This window comes from Lemur catta, chromosome 25, assembly GCF_020740605.2.
Source record: "Lemur catta isolate mLemCat1 chromosome 25, mLemCat1.pri, whole genome shotgun sequence".
Lineage (NCBI taxonomy): Eukaryota > Metazoa > Chordata > Mammalia > Primates > Lemuridae > Lemur > Lemur catta.
In genome coordinates this window covers 1929347-1947791 of record NC_059152.1, presented here as the reverse complement: position 1 = coordinate 1947791, position 18445 = coordinate 1929347, and the positions used below count along the sequence as shown (strand labels likewise).

General features: G+C 52.2%; 1 long non-coding RNA gene across 1 annotated transcript; it reads left to right on the top strand.

Annotated features, from left to right (window-relative positions):
- Positions 1 to 12779: 12779 nt before the first annotated feature.
- On the top strand, positions 12780 to 17985 carry LOC123627520. Its single transcript, XR_006731322.1, has 3 exons — positions 12780 to 12856; positions 17351 to 17545; positions 17731 to 17985. It is a non-coding gene; the product is annotated as an uncharacterized LOC123627520 (long non-coding RNA).
- The last annotated feature ends 460 nt before the right edge of the window (positions 17986 to 18445 follow it).

Genomic DNA, 18445 nt, shown 5'->3' with positions numbered 1-18445 from the left:
GACAAAGTCAAACTGGTGCCCTAGAGACCATTGATCACTAGGGAGGCTTCCCTACCCTGCACGTTGCCAAGGCCAAAGCCCGGGACCACGTACTGAATTTGCAGATCCATCTGGATAGCCCAGTCTGACCTTTCCCCAAATCTACTCTTGACACAGGACCAGACTTTGTGATCCACACACATTTTTTTTTTCCTTTCTGTAGACCCTAGGAGGGAGTAAAGAGTGTGGTGAAAGAAAAAGAAGGAAAAATATGAACTCCCCTCTAAACCGAGGGTACAGCAATGAAGCGGCTGTCAGTATTGATCATTTCAAGATCATTGCAAGCTTAGCAAGAATCCGCTGCTCGGTCATATCCTGTTTGGAAAGACATCTGTAGTGCATTAAAAGGGATCGTGTGTCATCTACACAAAGCTCATTTGGCCACCCTTGCTCTACAACCGCACTGGCTCCTACTTGCCCTATAGACCCCAGCGTTTTCTCGGAAGCCTTCGGCAAGGCCGGGTTAGGGAACTCCTTTCTGTTAGAGCACCACCTCACGGTACCCATCTCACTCTTTTTATTTTTTATTTTATTTATTTATTTTTTTAGAGACATGGTCTCGCTCTGTTACCTGGGCTAGAGTGCAGTGCTGCAGTCACAGCTCACAGCAGCCTCGAACTCCTGGAATCAAGCGATCCTCCTGCCTCAGCCTCCCAGGTAGCTGGGACTACAGGCACGCGCCACCACACCTGGCTAATTTTTTTTTTTTTTTTTTTGGTAGAGACGAGATCTCTCTTTGTTGCCCGGGCTTTGCCCCATTTAAATGGCCCATGAGTGTCCTGAGAGTAGCCATGTGACTGGCACAGCACCTGGCACCTGGTGGCTGCTCGATATACACTTGTTCCACAGCAGACTGAGTTCAGGCTTTCACTTAGTACTCCCTAAAAAGTCTCTGTCCCTAACCCTGTACAGATGGGCATGCAACGTGTGCTTCATCACACTATAAAGAAGACTGTGGTATGTGTGTTTAGGGGGCAGATAGAGCAGATCGGGCTCAAGTGACTAGCTAGAAATTCCAGGTCCTTCTATCAAACAGAATCTATTAGGATTAAGTTAGACTTTATACAACAGAGAGCAAAGGTTCATTCTCTCCTGTAAAACAATTCCACTGGAATTTGGTCCAGGGCAGGAACGGTGGCTCCAGGGAGTTGGCAGGTGCCCCAAGCTGCTTCTGGCTTTCTCCTGCACCACCCTTAGCACTGACCTCCATCCCCAAGGCCACCCAATGGTCCAAGAGGGCAGCGGCATGTCAGCCATCACACCTGCATCCCAGGCAGCAGGACGAGAGGAGAGGGGCAAGCAAGCAACCAAAGGGCGACCTGCCCATCTGACTCAGCTCCCTCTCACCAGACTGCTTGAAAATTTTACACATACTATTAATATCCCATTATATTTCAGTGGCCAGAAAGCTTGCAAATGTAGACACTAGCTGGGCACATTGCTCCACATAAATGTGGAGTTCTAGAATTAAGGGAGAAGAAGGAGGTGGACATTCCACAGGAACCTGCAGTCAGTCTCTGCCCCAGTCCCCAAGCGAACCGTCAGAAAGTCCTCCTTCCCTGATTTTGGCAAGCTAAAAAAATCAGCAGGTCTCTAGGCAGTAGTTTGCACCGCATGTCAGTTCTCACTGCTGCAGGGACTAGCGATCAGTACTTTTTCTCTACACAGAGAACTGTAAGGAGCGTGGAAAGGGTCCTCCCTCCCCCGTGCCATTTCTGGCTGGCACCACAGGCAGAGTCCAACATCAACAAGCTGCAGGAGGCTCGTCAGCAAGTGGGCCTCTCACGGGGCGGATGGTTTAGCGGAAATGAGTATTGATGATCAAGCTGAGTATAATATGGGGCCTTAGGGGCCCTGCTGTAGGACTGACAGCCCAGAGCCAGCCTCTCAGGTGAGCAGGAAACGCTCTGACAGCGCCTGTGCGCCGGTCTCCAGGACAAAGTGGGGACGAGGGACCCCAAGAGCCAGCCCTGCAGCATCTTCCCCGTGGAGGGGGCCGAAGACCCCACTGCCTTGGACTCTCTAGTTAGCGCCTTCTCAGACTTCAGCTCGATTTTCTGTTACATGGGAAGTGTCTGAATGCAGGACAGTGGCATGGAAGGAAACAGGGGAGAGTGACCGTGAGCGCCGGGCGGGGGTCCCCGGCTTGCTCCGTGATTTCTGTGCTGCCTCTCGGACTCGTGTAACTCCCCCAGGCGTCTCCTTCCTCGGGTAAAATCGGACTGATAATGACACCTCCCTCACCGAGGATTAAACAAGATAATGTAGGTGAAGGCATTTAGCATCGTGCCTGGAGTACAGTAGGTGCTCGATAAAAGGTAGTTAAGTTTACCTCGGAGAAAACAGACTGGAGTTAGATGGCAAAGGCCATTGTGAACACTCCACCTCCGAACAAAGCTTCCTCTGAAATGAGAGAAATGTGCAACCCTAGCATCTTGGCTGGTGTCCCAGGAGGGGAGGGGCACTTACGGCAGCACAGCCAGCCCCGGCTGGCCGGAGACACCGGGCCCCAGAGGGCAGGGGCTACTCCCCATCCAGGGCTGCACACTCAGCGAACTGACTCACATCGTGGGGACGCTGCGCTTGGGACAGCGTGATTGATGGCTGCAATTCAATTGGTGGTTCAGGTTGCAGAGGGAGGAAGGAAGACTGAATTTCATCACATAAGGCATTTATGCCTACTGTACTTGCTATTTAGAGAGGTATTTGGCAATCGTGCTCGTTCGTGTCTCGTCTTCAAACAATCTCAGAGACAGCTTATCCCCATTTTATAAAGGCAGAACGTAGAAGAACTAACTGGCCGGCGGGCACGCGGCCAAGTAGCAAAAGTCAGAGTTCACGATCCCCAAATGTCTAGCATGTCGCCTCCCTAAGCAAGCTCCAGCGATCGGCCCCAGCCGTGCACTTTGCTGCTCAAATCCGTCGCTCACGATCACCAGCCAGATGCAGACGCGTAGATCTAGGCGACATGACTGCTCTGCCTAGCAGCCTGGGACAGGAGGTGAAAAGTGACTTTTCCAGCCAAATCACAGGTCGGTCTGCTGCCAGCAAGTCCTGGAGCAGGGATGTCGGAACTTGCTGGAACTCTTCCAGCATTTAGGTCCCACTGTAGAGCTCGGGATGTCTAGAAGCGATGGAGATTGAGGGCCGGGCAGTGAAATAGCGAGATACGTGCCCCGTTTCAGCTCCTTCAAGAAATCTTGGAGGAGGGTGGCCGCAGCGGGGCTGAGAGGGAGGTTGAGGCACAGACCAGAGGCAAACCCAAGGTCAAGGTAGAGTCAGCTCATGCTTACACAGCACGTTCTGTGTGCAGGCAGCGACTTCTCTGGGACTTCACGTATGTTGTTACAGCTCATTCCTTCTTTGCAATGGCTGCAGGACGTGGGTGTGACCATTGTCCCTTATTTTACAGGGGCTGGGACTCGAGCACAGACATCGGCTCCCGAGGTCAGAATCTCCACTATTCCCCCCGCTGCTACCTCGCAGGACAGTACGGAGCGTGCTGAGTCCTTCGAGATCAGTGCGGGGACCCCCGGCCCCGGGAGCCCCCCACCCTCACAGCGGAGGCCTGGCTGGCTCCCCCCAGCTGGGGCCGTGGCCGGGCTGCCCCTCACCTGGGGCCCTCACGCCTTTGATCACTGCAGTGTGGCAACCTGTCCCTGCCACCAGAAGGAGAAACACTCTTGGCACGTGCCCTCCTGGCTGGGTCAGTTTTCAGAGAGCAGGACATTTGGTGAGTTCGTCTCAGACTGTGCAGAGAACATGGAGAACCCACGAGGCCCGACTGCTGAGGGCAGTTAGGAAGTCAGGGCTGGTGGCTTTTCCTCTGTCGCCGAGGCTGGCAGGCCCCTGCCAGGGGCCCCAGAGCTCGGGCTGGCTTCACGTCGTCCTCGTCCTGGGAGGAGGGTGGATCAGATTCCGGTTCTCTGTTTCCAATACTGAAGCAGCTCTCTCTGCTCACTGAGACGGAGCCTTTCCTCTCGCTTTTCCAGAAAAATCCCACCGAAAAACCGTTTTGGATGCCTTAGTTGACGCAGCACGGAGACTGCCCGCGTGGCCGGGCCAGAGAGGGGCACGCGGCGAGGGGACCTGACCTGGAGCCTTTGGGGTGACCGAGGGGTCGCACGTGGGCGTCTGGGAAAAGTCCGGGCGGTCACAGCCGTCTACCGTCAGCTTGTGAGACAGGCCCGGGCAGGCCGGCAGCTTGCGGGAGGCGTCCTTAGTCACCGAGGAAAGTCGAGCTCAGCAAGGCGTGTGTCACTCTCTGTCCTCTGGCGTCCGTTCTCCACTTCTTCCTCGGGCCTTTTCTCAACCAGGCGCTGGAACGGGACGTAGACAGCAGGCAGGACCGGGTGCTGGCCACCCAGACCCCTAACGTCACACCGTTTTGGCTTCCAGGTCCACACACAGGTGCCTGCCCCTCCCGGGGGGACGTTGCCAAAGCTTTTGTAATATTTTAAAGCAGACATTGAAGTGCCGATGACAAAACTGCCCTGGCAGGTTGAGAAATTATGAGTGGGATGAGGACAGAGTTCTGGAACTTGTGACAGATTTGCTTTCCGGGGGCCAGGGGTGGCGGGTCAGGCTCCAGGCCTCCGTCAAAGTTCAGCCAAAGGACCCCCACTCCTTTGTGTTTTATACACCGAGGTCGGGACAGGTTCATCGGAAGGAGGGCTCCGCTACTGGTAGCGTGTTTTATTTTTATTTTTTTATTTTTTGAGACAGAGTCTCACTCTGTTGCCCGGGCTAGGTGAGTGCCGTGGCGTCAGCCTAGCTCACAGCAACCTCAGACTCCTGGGCTCAAGCGATCCTCCTGCCTCAGCCTCCCGAGTAGCTGGGACTATAGGCATGCACCACCATGCCTGGCTAATTTTTTTCTCTATATATTTTTAGCTGTCCATATAATTTCTTTCTATTTTTAGTAGAGACGGGGTCTCGCTCTTGCTCAGGCTGGTCTTGAACTCCTGATGTTGTGCAATCCTCCTGCCTCGGCCTCCCAGAGTGCTGGGATGACAGGCGTGAGCCACCGCGCCCGGCCGTGGCAAAGTGTTTTCAAGCCCTGACCTGCGCTGGCCTTATCCCTCCGTCAGTAGCTCCGCAGAGTTGCAAAAGAGGAAAGATCAGAGGGAGGGAGGTGGTTCTTTGGGTGCGAGGACAAGCCGCAGGGCCTCGGGAAGTCACCTGTGCCGGTGTCAGCACTCCGGCGATGCCACCTGCTTGTCTCTGAAAGGAAGAAGAACCGGCCTGTGGTCTCCCCGAGCTCTCCTCTTTGGGATACAGGAAGATCCCGATTTGAAATACTCATCCGAGGTAATAATTGCATATAAGGCTCCTGCATAATCCACAGCTTTAAAAAGAAAGTGTGACAGTAAGTCTTGAATCGCCTTCAGACACGGGAAGAGCCTTCTTGCCTCTTCCGACCCCGAAAGGCTCCACCACATGCAGTCAAGCCCCCTAAGACACATGCTAATGAGGCTGGCCTGCCCTTTGCCCTCTGCTCCCGGGCGGTGCAGAGTCGGAAGGGAGCATCGTCACAGCCCATTCAAGTGGTGGCCTCTTTTACAGTGAAATGTGAAGCCAGGGCTGCAGACTGTCATTGTCCCGAGAGTTCCCAGGAAGGCTTTTGTGCGGTAACCTGGATGCCCGCGGGATCGCCCGGGCCGGTCCTGTCTGTCACGCGCTCCACCTCCCTAAGGGTCCTGCTGCTCTCTGCTGACTGCTGACATCTCCTTTCCCTGCCTTTTTCAGACTGCGGGCTCAGTGCCAAGCAGTAGCTCCGCAGGGTTCATTCACCCCGGGGCTGGGATGCTTCCAGCAGTGTAGGCAGGTTATGTGTTTCGAGTCAGCGTAGTAGGGCAGAGTGATTTGGAAGCCGTTTCAGTTCTCGGTTCATCAAACTCCTACTCACTGGGAAACTCTAAGCCAGCGATACGAAACCTTTCTGGAGTTGTGACACCCTATTGTCACTCATTTTATCTCATCAAACACCCACCCCTCTTAAAAATGCCATGAGGCATGTATTTATTTTTAAGATTAAAGTGAATTAAAATTGGAAGATTACCCGAGAATTCTCTGGCACGCTAGCAAGAAGGAGATCCACCCAGAGGTGTTTGGAAATCGGAGCTGAGGATCATCCCTCCACCCAGGGACGAGATTTGACCCAATTGTGAAGCAGGAGGAGTCTGTCTTTGCTGTCCCCCGACCCCCACCATGCAATTCCCTCCCGCCGGGCACACGCCAGCATCTGCCCTCGTGCCACCGTCCCTCCCTCCGTGGTACCTCACCCAGAACTGGCCCTTGCCACGCTCGTAGAACTGTCTCCTCTCAACAATTACCCGACGCCAGCTCCTTCTGCAGGTGGCTCTTGTAGGCTAGTTGTTTTTTTAGGAAGGACCTAACAACTTCTTGGTTTCTCTCCAGCTCGAAAATTTTAGTAGGGGTAATAGTGATGATAATACCTTAAAGTCCTAATCCCTCCCGGGAATATTTGTAATTTAACTAGAGATAATAGCGAACACAAAAGAATGAATTTCCAATGGAATTTCAGTGGGTGACAGACATGAGTGGGAAGGGTGGGAGACGGGTCCACTCTGCCTCGTGGTGATGTCCCCCCACCTATGTGAGTCCTCACTTTGGGGCAGTGTAAGAGACAGTGGAGAAGAGTCAGGTGACCGGAATCTATTTCTGACTTAATCCAGTTTAACCAGTACGTGCCTGGCATTTGGCGGGGCGGGCCCTCGGAGTCCGAAGATGACTGAGAGACCCTCTGTGACCTCGGTGAGCTCCAGCCTCTCGGGGGGCATCCAACACCGTCAATGCTTCCCTCGCGGTATGGCAAACTGTCATGGGGACACAGAAGACAGGATGGCTGTCTCCGCCTGGAGGAAGTGACAGAGAAGTAATATTTGCACTGGCCTTCACGGATGAGAAGGGGTTCAGCGGGCTGAGAGGGGAGGAGAAACAGAGAGGACGGTGGGGGACAAACCACCGAAACCAAAGCGCAGGGAGGCCACCGCGGGGACGTCCAGGTGTCTGGAGCACAGGAAGGGCGGGGAGCAGGGATGCGGCTGAAGAGCAAGGCGAGGCCGGGTTTGGGGAGGGCCTGCAGTGCCCCGCTGAGGAGTGGAAGCTCTACCCTGCACACGGAGCCGCCGGAAGCTTCTCAAGCCTCCACAGAGAGATGCACAGGAGACAGCCTCCTTCTCTCCGGCAAAAGAGGCTCCATCCAAGGCTGTGAGGAGATGGACGGAAAAGACACGCTGAGGGTAGGACACGTGCAAATAATCGGCTGCTTCCATGTGGGAGGTAAAGGAGGAGAAGTCGTAAGTGACAAATGTGGTTTCTTGTGCAGGCTGCTGAGTATCGAGAATAGTGGTGGCCGGGCACGGTGGCTCACGCCTGTAATCCTAGCACTCAGGAGGATCACTCGAGGTCAGGAGTTGGAGACCAGCCTGAGCAAGAGCAAGATTCGTCTCTACTAAAAATAGAAAAAATTAGCGGGGCGTGTGTGTCTCTGTAGTCCCAGCTACTCGGGAAGCTGAGGCAGGAGGATCGCTTGATCCCAGAGTTTGAGGTTGCTGTGAGCTATGATGGCACCACTGCACCTACCCAGGGTGACAGAATGAGACCCTGTCTCAAAAAACAAAACAAACAAACAACATAATAGTGGTGCCATTAATTGAAGATAGGGATTATAGAGCAGGGGCCCCTGGGGAAGATTAATGAGCTTGGTTTGGGGCCTGTCGCTTAAGAGACCAGGGCATGGAGGGAAGGTAGCTGTTGGCATTCCCACAGAGCGTTGAACTTGGTAACTGTGATGGCTTATTTTATAAAATTTTAATTTATTTGTTTATTTTTGTGGCAGGGTCTCCCTCTGCCACCCAGGCTGGAGTGCAGTGGCACAATCACAGCTCACTGCAGCCTCAAACTCCTGGCTCAAGTGATCCTCCTGCCTCAGCCTCCTGAGTAGCTGGGACTACAGGCATGTGCTACAATGCCCTGCTATTTTTTTTCTTACTATTTGTAGAGACAGGGCCTTGCTATTGCCAGGCTGGTCTCAGAACACCTGAGCTCAAGCAATCCTCCCAGAGTGCTAGGATTACAGGCGTGAGCCACTGCTCCTGGCCTACATAAAAATTTTAATGGAAAGATCTGGAAACCAAAATCAGCAAAACGTAAATAACAATGACCTGAGAGGAAATGGAAGGAATTTCTATTAATTTAATTATATTTCTTTCTGCTGTCTTTATTTCCTAATCTTTCTACAACAACTGTGTATTACTGATATAAAAAACAATCTATACTTCTTTCAGCTGTGCCAGGGCCGGAGTTTCAGTTGTCCTCCCAGACAGGGCTGGATTGAAAAGCGAAAGTAGAACAGGACGCCCTGCCACAGTGGCGAGATTGGGAATTACGGCCCACAGAGTATATTTTAGAAAGAGACCTCCCTCCCCTTCCACACACCTTTGGGGGATTCTTTGGAACTAGATGCCCTCGGGTCATAGCCACATAGAGAGTCACACAGAGGAGGGTCCTATCACACCTATTGTCACACCTTCCTAGGTTGCCCCCAGCTTTCCTAAAAGCCTTAGCTCTTCCACCGTCTCTCAGATACAAAAATCACCCAAGACCTAATTTCTTATCCTGAAATTACTGTTACTTAAAAATTCTCTGTAGCTCTGTGCAGTTTGCCCTCTAAGCCAGACCTGCTGCAGCAAGAGACAAGCGTTCATAATGACAGTAATCGGTGAGCAACCAGACCTGGGCACGAGAAACATCCACGGAAGCAAAGCGTTGCTGGGAAACGGACGTGGTCGGATATACCTGCTAACTGCACACCTGCAAAATAAAACGTTATTATTCTCACCTATGCAATTCAGGGGGAGAAAGGCAAGACCCAGGGCTGGCAATGACGCGGGGGACGGACCTGCTCAGGTGTACGTGTAGACGGAACGGACCTGCTCAGGTGTAGACGCTACCACCTTTCCACAGGCCGTTGGCAATGCGGATGCGAAGCTACACGCATGTGCACAGCTTTTGAACTAGGATTTCTACATCCAGAAAATTCATCTTTAGCAAACAATCAGAGGTGTGATCGTGTGTTTACCTATAAGAATATTCATCAGCTTTGTAACAGAAAATTTTAAAGACAAGTAAGTTTTCATCAATAAGGAACTGTTTTTTTTTTTTTTTTTAAAAAAGTAAGAGCTCAGCATTTAGATTCAGGGAGATCTCTGCTCAAACCACAACTTACTAGCTGAACGAACAGGGGCAAACTCCCTGGCTTCTTTAAGCCTCATTGTCCCCATCTGTATTGCAATAATAGTATTTTCCTCTAACCACCAACCCTGCCGTTACCTACCATTCCTCTGCTTCTCCTTACAATTAAACTTCTCAAAAGGGTGGGCTGTGTGCTCTCTCTTGAAATCTGCTCCAGCCAGACTGTTGACCTCACTACTCCAGTGAAACTGATGTTGTCAAGGTTACCAACATGGACTAAATTCAAGGAACAATCCTTAGCTCTCAGCATACTTGGTTTTGGGGCATAATTCGACACAGTTGAGCCTCCTTCCTCTTTGACACATTTCATTCATTCTCTTGGCTTCTAGGATCCTGTACTCTCCGGACGGACGTTCCTCCTGCCTCACCTTGGTCGCTCCTCCCTCTCCCTGCTCCATCTTCCCTTCTCCCTGCTCTCCGAAGGATGAAGCAGCCGGGACTCAGTCCTTGGTCTTCTCTTCTCCATCCATACCCGCCTTTTTGTGGTCTCATCCAATCTGAAGACATTCAGTCACGACTACATGCAGATGATTCTAATGTCTATCTCCAGTCCAGGCCTCTTCCCCAAACTCCAGACTGGTACGTCCAGTTGCTCAACAGCCATCTTTATTTGGGTGTCTAATGGACGTCTTAAAATTAACATCCAAAATGAAACTAAACTCCTATTTCCCTCCCCCTTTGCTCCGCCCACAACATTCCCATCTTAACTCCATTCTTCAGGTCGTTCAGAACAGAAACCTCAGAGTCACTCTTGGGTCCTTTCTCTCCGTCACACTCTGCACCCCGTCTCTCGGGGATCTGTCCACTCTGCCTTTGGGGTGTATCCGGAATCAGGCCAGGTTTCCCATCTTCCCCACGGCCCCCTGGTCTGAGCCACTGTCCCACCTCACCTGGGTTGGGGGAATAGAGTCCTAACTAGTCTCCCTGGGACCGTCCTCGCCCTCACACTCTTTTCTCAAGACAGCAGCCAGAATGAGTCTTTGACATTTTAAGTTCAATTATGCTACTTTTCCTACCAAAACCCTGCAATGATGCCCACGCACAGTAAAAAGCCAAATCCCACCAGCGGTCTGGTTTCTTATCATCACATCACTCTGATCTCACCTTCCTCCGTTGTCCCCACTCCCTCCGTCCCCTACAGCCACTTTGGCTCTTTTTGCTGTTTCTTGGCCACGCAGACGCTCCTGCCTTAGGGCTTTTGGACCAGCTGCCCTTCTGCCTGGAGTGATCTTCCTTCAAGTCTGTGCTCAAAGGCCCCTGTCACAGGCTGCGTTCCCAGGAGGCCGTCTCTGAGACGGGGCTTGCCGTGCAGGCGGTTTATCAGGGTGTGCTCCTGGGGTCAGCTCTTGTGGAAGAGAAGAGAAGGAAGCATGACGGGACTATAAAGCCGTCTCAACAAAGTGGCAATCCGCCCCTCCTGCTGCTCAGATCTACGCCTTCGTGCAAGTTCGGGGAGCAGCTCCTCCAGAGTTCCAGTGGGCACCTTTCCTAGAAGGAACTCGAAAGAGGAAGGTTAAGGAGAGGAACAACAGCCCCTGGCATCGCGGCTTGTCTTAGGGCTGCAATTAATATCCATTCCCCCTCCCCTACTATCAATTCTAGATTCTCCTCACCCATAAATAGCACCTCTGATGGTCTAGGGGGCTTAACTGGTGGGGGGACTCAGACCCTCCTCCCTGAGGTGTCTGTTCCCTGGCCACCATGCTGTTCTCGGGCCATAGCTGCTGTCCTTGTCCATTGGCTGTCAAAACTGGGTAAGGGAGCACCAGGAGTCACCCAGTGGATCACCCGGTCACCACTGGGTTCACTGAAAACGTTCAGTGAGACATCTTCCGGCTCCCCTGGTGGGAGCGTTTCTCCTTTTGGAACTAGGACCTCGAACCCTGCAGAGCCCAGAGTTGCAGAGACAGGAAGCACAAATCCCCTAGTTGGTGACTGAGAGTGATGATAAGTGGAGTCGTTCTTGTTTCCTCTTCTTGGTTCCCACGTTGAATAAGTTCATTGCCATCCTTGCAAGGCCTCCCAGTGGATGCTTCCGTAGGCTGTTCGTCATTCTCTCAGACTAGGTAGTATGGCATGTGATATCACGGTCACGGGCCCAGTATTGCACGTCCTTCGGGGCCTTCCCCGTCCCTGTGGGCCTCTCCACCTACCTCTCCCCGTGGAATCACAAAGGTCATTTACTTCACCGAATCTGGTGGATCAAAAACACCACCACACATGTTTTTTAAAAAAGACAGACTCCTGGTTGGGGGCGGTGGCTCACACCTGTAATCCTACCACTTTGGGAGGCTGAGGCAGGAGGATCACTAGAGGCCAGGAGGAGTTCAAGACGAGCCTGAGCAACATAGCAAGACCCCATCTCTACCAAAACTAGGAAAATTAGCCGGGTGCAGTAGCATGTGCCTGTAGTCCCAGCCACTTGGGAGGCTGAGGCAGGAGGATCGCTTGAGCCCAGGAGTTGGAGGTTGCAGTGAGCTATGATGATGCCACCGCACTCTAGCCTGGGCAACAAAGAGAGAGAGACCTTGTCTCAAAAATAAATAAATTAATTAATAAATAAAGGGAGGGGAGGAAAAAGGTTCCTGAGGTTCACCCTGCTGCAGTTCTGAGTCAGTAGGTTGGGGGTGGGCCTGGGACTCTCCAAGCTCCCCCAGGTAATCCTGAGGATCAGCCGGATTTGGGAACCTTTGATCCAGGTCCGCCTCCCACCCAGGGCTCCAGCCCTGCCTAGGGGATGACGCACCTTCCAAGAAGCATCCCCTGACTCGCCTCGCCCGAGGCGGGGGCTCCACCCAGGTGCTTCGCAAACGCTGTGCTCATCGTCACCCTCAATCCTAGCGTGAGTCATGCATTGTCGTCGCCTGTTCAAATGTCTCGCCACCCCCCCACTAGCTAGACTAAAAACTCTTTGAAGAAGGGGGACTGTGTCTCGTTTGATGTTTTACCCCCAATGTCTGACTCGTAGTAAGGACTTAGTACGTTTACTGAATGAATGAAGGAATGAATGAATGAAGGCCACCAGAGATCTAATATAACGCAGTCAGGATCTGAGGTGTAGCAACTGCGCTTGTACAGCATTCGGTGCAAAGAATCTGGCTGTTCTGCAAAGGCAATTAGACTCGATGAGTCAGCTCTGAAGATGCCACTGGACGCTGTCTGCCCTTAGGACAGGTGGCCCCAGCTGTCCTCCCGGGAGCGTCCTTTAGGAAGACACACCGTTTACGGGAAGGCTGGAAGGATTTCGTGGGACCACGAACAAGCTTTGAACTAGACTCTGTGGTGTGTAAGTGCGAGAGAAAGTAAAGCGTGAGCCGATTATTCCTCAACCGTGACAGGACTTAGATTCATCCCTCCTCCAGCCCCTCCAGCCAAGGACAGGTGCACATTTGGAGGGGCCTGAAGCTCAGACAGTTTTGGAGCCCCTCTTTAAGAAAGCTCTTGTTTCTCCACCACCCACAGATTTCCAGTGCCAGGAGCCTAGGACATGCTCATTTTGTGACATCACATCTGACCCTGTGCCTTTGTGACATGCCAGGTGAGACTTCACAGTGGGTGAGGGAGTATTCCTGGAAGTTGCTCCTACACTGGGATAGCCAGTGACAAATATCCACGCAGGTGACAGTATTCCACATGTGTCCCCCGCATCCCATACTAAATGTACTCCCAGTGCAACGTCCTCTTAGCTGCGTCCCCAAAATGCCCACGGCCACTCCAGTGTCGCTCGACATCGGAGGAAGGTGGTAGAGGGGAAGTTAGGGTAGAGACAGAACTTAACTGGTTACAATCTTACTTTTGAATTTTTTATAAAAATGGAAAACCACGGGAGCACACAGTAGTCCCCTCCAGAGCCACAGAAGGGACGGCACAAGTGTTTGCGTGTGGGGTCCCCTGAAGCTTGAAGTCCTTCAGCTTCACAGTAAATGAGCCTCCGCACCCACAAACATTGGCTGAGCATCCGCTCCATGCAGGGACCGTTTCAGGCACCGTTACCGCACTGTTCTCTCCTTCCTCTTCCCCCTCCCCGGGTCCATCCCGAGGGCTCTGAGCCTTCTGTCATCGTCACCGTCCAAGGCTGACGATCAGTGACCCAGAGCCGCCAGCTGAGCTCTCTTCTTGTTGCAGACACATGAACCCTCCGTCGGCTGCCGGCTGCCCTCACAGTCCCCCAGCCCCTCACGGTCCACATGCTCAGACACAAGCTCATCATCCTGCCCCACAGCCTAGGTCCCCGTCCCGTGTCCTGTTTCACTGAGTGGCATCTCCCCCGACCTGGCTGCCCAAGCCAGAAACCCGAGAGCCTCCTTCTTGTCTCCCTCATTCAGTCAATCAACAAGCCCCGGCGATTCCTCCTCCCATAAACCTCCCAAACCCGCTTGCTTCTCTCTGTTTCTGCGGCCACAGCCCTCTCCTACCCGGCCTCCCTGTCTCCAAACTCGCTCCCTCCTCGCAGGATAAAACCTGGGCTCCTGGGCAGGCTGGGTGGCCCTGGGGGGACAGACTGTGCCCCTGGTGGTCTGCCCCTGCTTCCTTCGCCCGCCTCAGGCCTTTTCTCCTCTTTGCCACCCGCCCTTCGCTCCAGCCACACGGTGCCACTTTCAGGTTTCCAGAAATACCAGGCTCTTTCTCGCCTTTGGGCCTTTGATCTGCCACACGGCCAGGCTGGAATAATCTTTGCAGCCTGAAGTTCTCCTTTACAGGCGGGGCCATCTCCCCACAGCCCCCCGTGTTCACCCCAGTGCACCATTCCCTGCACGGTGCCCCCACTCCCCGTTTGCCTGTCTGCCTTCTCCTGCAGTCTACAAACTCCTTTTGCTCACGGTGCAAGGGGCTGAGTCGTGCCCGGCACGAGGTGGGCGCTGGACACGTGGCTGCTGGATGAATGAACGGCCATTGGATCCTCAACACACCCACGGCAGCGGCAGAAGCCCGGTCCTCACAGTTGCTGAGTAATCGTTTTTTCCTTTGAGACAGGGTCTCACTGTGTTGCCCAGGCTAGAGTGCCATGGTGTCATCACAGCTCACTGCAACCTCAAACTCCTGGGCTCCAGCGATCCTCCTGCCTCAGCCTCCCAAGTGCGAGGCTGAGTAACCTTTTTCTCTTTTCTGATAGCTCAGCACTGACTCAACATTCTGTGCGCTATTACCAACCTCACACTCTGAGCAAAGGGATGGAGGTGGGGGGGGGGTGGCCTGCCCTGGGTGAGAACCTGGGTTCTCTCTTTCCTCAGAAGGTCAAGTCTCCCAACTCCTGTCTCACCCCCGTCCTCCGCATGTCCCAGCATCAGTGTGCCATCATTCACCCCCCTCGCCTTCCTTTCTGGGTCAGAAGGGGAGGAGGGTCCCTCTTTCTAGCCAAGGTTAACCCTTCTGTTGGGACCCTTGATCCCATGCCTTTTAGGGACCGCCATTCACCAACTGTCCTCTTCACCTACGATGTTGTCCTCACGGCAGTCTCATTCCTTTCTGCGGATGCACAAACACAGGTCTCTTCCACTTTGAAAACATCTACCCACCTTCCATCTGGCCTCCCTGACTCTCATCCTCGCTTGCTGACAATCTCTTTGTAAAAAGTGCTTCCCACTATTTCTGCTCCACTGTTTTCACCCTCCTGCTCCTTCCTTCTTCCCCACTGTCTGGAGCAAGCTCTCTCTGAGGTCACAAGTGACTGAGTCCAGCCCACGTCCCAGCCTTACCCCTGACACCTGTGCCCCGGGTTTTCTGCCTCACCTTCCCCATCATCCAACAAATGTTTATTGAGGACCAGTTCTGTGTGCAGCCCTGTGCTTGGGGAGGAGGAGTTATCAAAAAGTTGCTCCCGAACTCAGAAATCTGATTAGATAAACACCCACAAAACAGTACCGAACAACGGATGGCAGAATGAAAGTGCTAAGTTATGCGGCACAGACCCTGCTTCCTATCAGGGAAGAGGGAGAACAGAGAGGCTGGAACAGTCAAACAAATCTTCCAGTGTAAGGTATGAACTGAGCTACACTCTGCATGGGTTTGCGAGGGTGGGCGAGGGGCGGGGGGCAAGGGCCAGGTTAGAGTAAGGGAGGAGCAAAGGCCTCTACCCTCCAAGCTCTCTTTTACACTAAAGTGTAAATGACTGAGAAGCGATGAACAATGGAAACCTTTTTAAGCAGTACTTGCATTTTACGTGAAAGCCCTCAGCTAAGAAGGTGCAGGCCTGATGATAGAATTTCAGGCACTTTCTGAGCAAGAAGAGAATATTACAGTAAAAAAGAAAACAGCTCGTCCCTCTCTCTGACTGTTTGGCTTGCAAGCTTTCCCGTGTAAGAACCACGCACGAATATACCAGCTCCGCCGTGCAAATATTTGCCCTGAGCTGAGGTCAGAGCCGGGTCTCAGCCCGCCTCGGGCACACACACTCGCTCACATCCTCCGGCGAGCTGTTTGCTCTCGGCGTAGGCTGGAGATCCGTCTCTGTTCCGTGTGCTTTTCTATCCCAAGTGTGACTTTAATCAAAACCATGTTTTATCTTTTTAAATCCTCTTTTATTTTGTGCAAAGCGGCTCTTCCGTGCATCGCAAGTAATAATGACAGGAAACAGCTAGTGTTCACTACAGCCAGACTGCACTGAATGCTTTGCATGCAATTGCCCCGCTGAATCTTTCACAATAACGCTGTGAAGTAGGTTCTTTTATTGCCCCCATTTACCCATGGGGAAACTGAGGCAGCTGAGCTAAATAACTTGCGGGGAAGTTAGGGAGTTGGCACTCCACTCAGGAGGTGGAGGAGGGGCTGCATGGCCTTCCTCTTGCAGGAAGCTCACATTGACCTGCCAGACCCGCCGGCTTCGCTAACGCTGGCTGCTGAGCTCCTGCAGCTCTAGAAACGTCCACGTTTTGTTAATGGAATGACGGCTTGCAGTGTCTAACCTGTAGCAGTGCTTCCCAAATTACCTGTGATGCACTGATTCTATTTTACTTTTAAAAAATTTCCAATTCATTTCATACCAGCACTTTGATAATTACTAGAGAAGTTTCCAAACACTCTCAATTTCTGGACTTATCGCAGATTGATAATGAACACTTGCAGGCCAACGGCAGTTCGAAGACTGTATTTTGAGGGGCACCAACGCATAGTGTCAGCAAAACAGCTTCATGCCTTTAAAATTTCATTTCATTCCTTCCATAAATATTTTTTAAGTGTTTACTACACAGCAGGGACCCAACCAGGTGCTACAAATCAAGCAGTAAACAAGAACATCAGGGCCTTGACGAAGCTCGCATTTTAGCAGGGGAAGCAGACTTAAAACAATTCACTGCCAATTAATTAATTGTTTGTATAAATGCTAAGGAGAAGAACAAAACACTCAGAATTCCTCTCGGGGTGCCCCAAGCCAGGCAGCCAGGTGAAGGAATGCTTCCCTAAGCAACCTTAATTTCAGAGCTGAAGACTGAGCCCGGGGTGCCGGGCCCAGAATGGAGAAAGAGGCTTCTGGGGAGAAGGAAGGGCACATGCAAGGGCCCTGGGGCAGAGAGACGGAGAGGAGGCTGTTGAAATAAACAAAGTATCCTGCAGGTCTCTAAAGGCCATGCCAAGGACCGTGCATTTTATCTTTTTTTTTTTTTTTTTTGAGATAGAGTCTTGCTTTGTCACCCAGGCTGGAGTGCATAGCTCACTGTAACCTCAAACTCCTGGGCTCAAGGGATCCTCCTGTCTCAGCCTCCCAAGTAGCTGGGACTACAGGCATGCACTACCATACCGAGCTAATTTTTTAATTTTTTGTAGAGACTGGGTCTCACTATGTTGCCCAGGCTGGTCTTGAACTCTTGGCCTCAGGTGATTCTCCCTCTTCAGCCTCCCAATGTGCTGGGATTACAGGCATGAGCCACCACGCCCGGCCTTAGATTTTATCTAAGAACTGTGGAAAGCTCCTGAAGGGTTTTAAGCAGGAGGATGAAATGGTGAGATGTACTTTTTAAAAATAATCCTCTTATTTTCCCATTAATTTAAACACAACAAATTTTCACGATAATTGGAATGGGGAATTCATCTATTATAGAAAGGTTCACGTAGGAACAAAAAGTTTGGGACTGCTGTCACATAGCGAGGGCTCCGCGATCCCCGTGCCCCTACGGACACATCATGCCGACGGCCGCTTACGTCTGCAACAAAGCCAGCATGCTGCTCCGTCCGCCGCCTGCCCTCGGTCCCGGCCACCTTCTAGGCAGCATCTTCAGGACAGCAGCTCTGTGAGGTACGTGACCAACCTGCACCCACTCCTCCTCTTTTACACTAGCAGAACCAAATGTTCATGCCAACAACACTGCCTGCTAAAACTCATGTTTTAAGCCTAAGTGAGGAGTGATCATGTGACAGTCCTAGCCAATCGGATGACAGCAGAATTCTGCTGGAGGTTCAGGGAAACCTTTTGCTTTCCAGATGAAAGGAGACCGTCTGGCTAGGGCAGCCCTGTCCCCTTCTGCCTACCTTAAAAATCAGTCGTGAGTCCCAGAGGCGCTGCAGCCATCTTGCCACCATGAGGCAACAAGCACAAGGACGAAAATCCCACATGGTGAGGCTGGTGGAACAGAAAGAACCTGAGTCCTTGGGACTCAACCTGCGCTGCCCACTTCTGGTCTCCTTGTTGGCTGAGCAAAATAAACCCCTCTAGGCGGAAGCTGCTGTAACTGTGGTTTTCCGATTCTTCGTGTTGAAAGTAATCGAGCTTTCCAGTTGAACACGGGTCGTCCCCAAATCAGATCAGCCTGCACAGCACAGCATTCCCGCCCGTGGCTGCTCCCATCTTTAGACATTTAGGAATTTCAAAGGAAAAAGGGTTTTCTTTTATGTGACATCCCTTCTCCCTTCTCCCCAGGAGCTGTGACAGGATAAGTAGGCTCTGCCTCGTGTCCTTTGTTTCCTAAAAGGGGAAGGGCAGGCAACGAGCTCCTGGTGGAAAATGCTGATACACTAAACCGCATCAGAATGTGCTGTTCTCATTTATTTTTTAATACAAACCCATCTTTGCGTGTGGGCACTGGCAAAGAATGACGGTTACGAAATATTGGGCGACCGTGGTAATATAGGAGGTGACACACAGCAAAGGAATCTTGTCTTCAAATTACAGAGAACGCAAAACCATTGTGGTTCATGA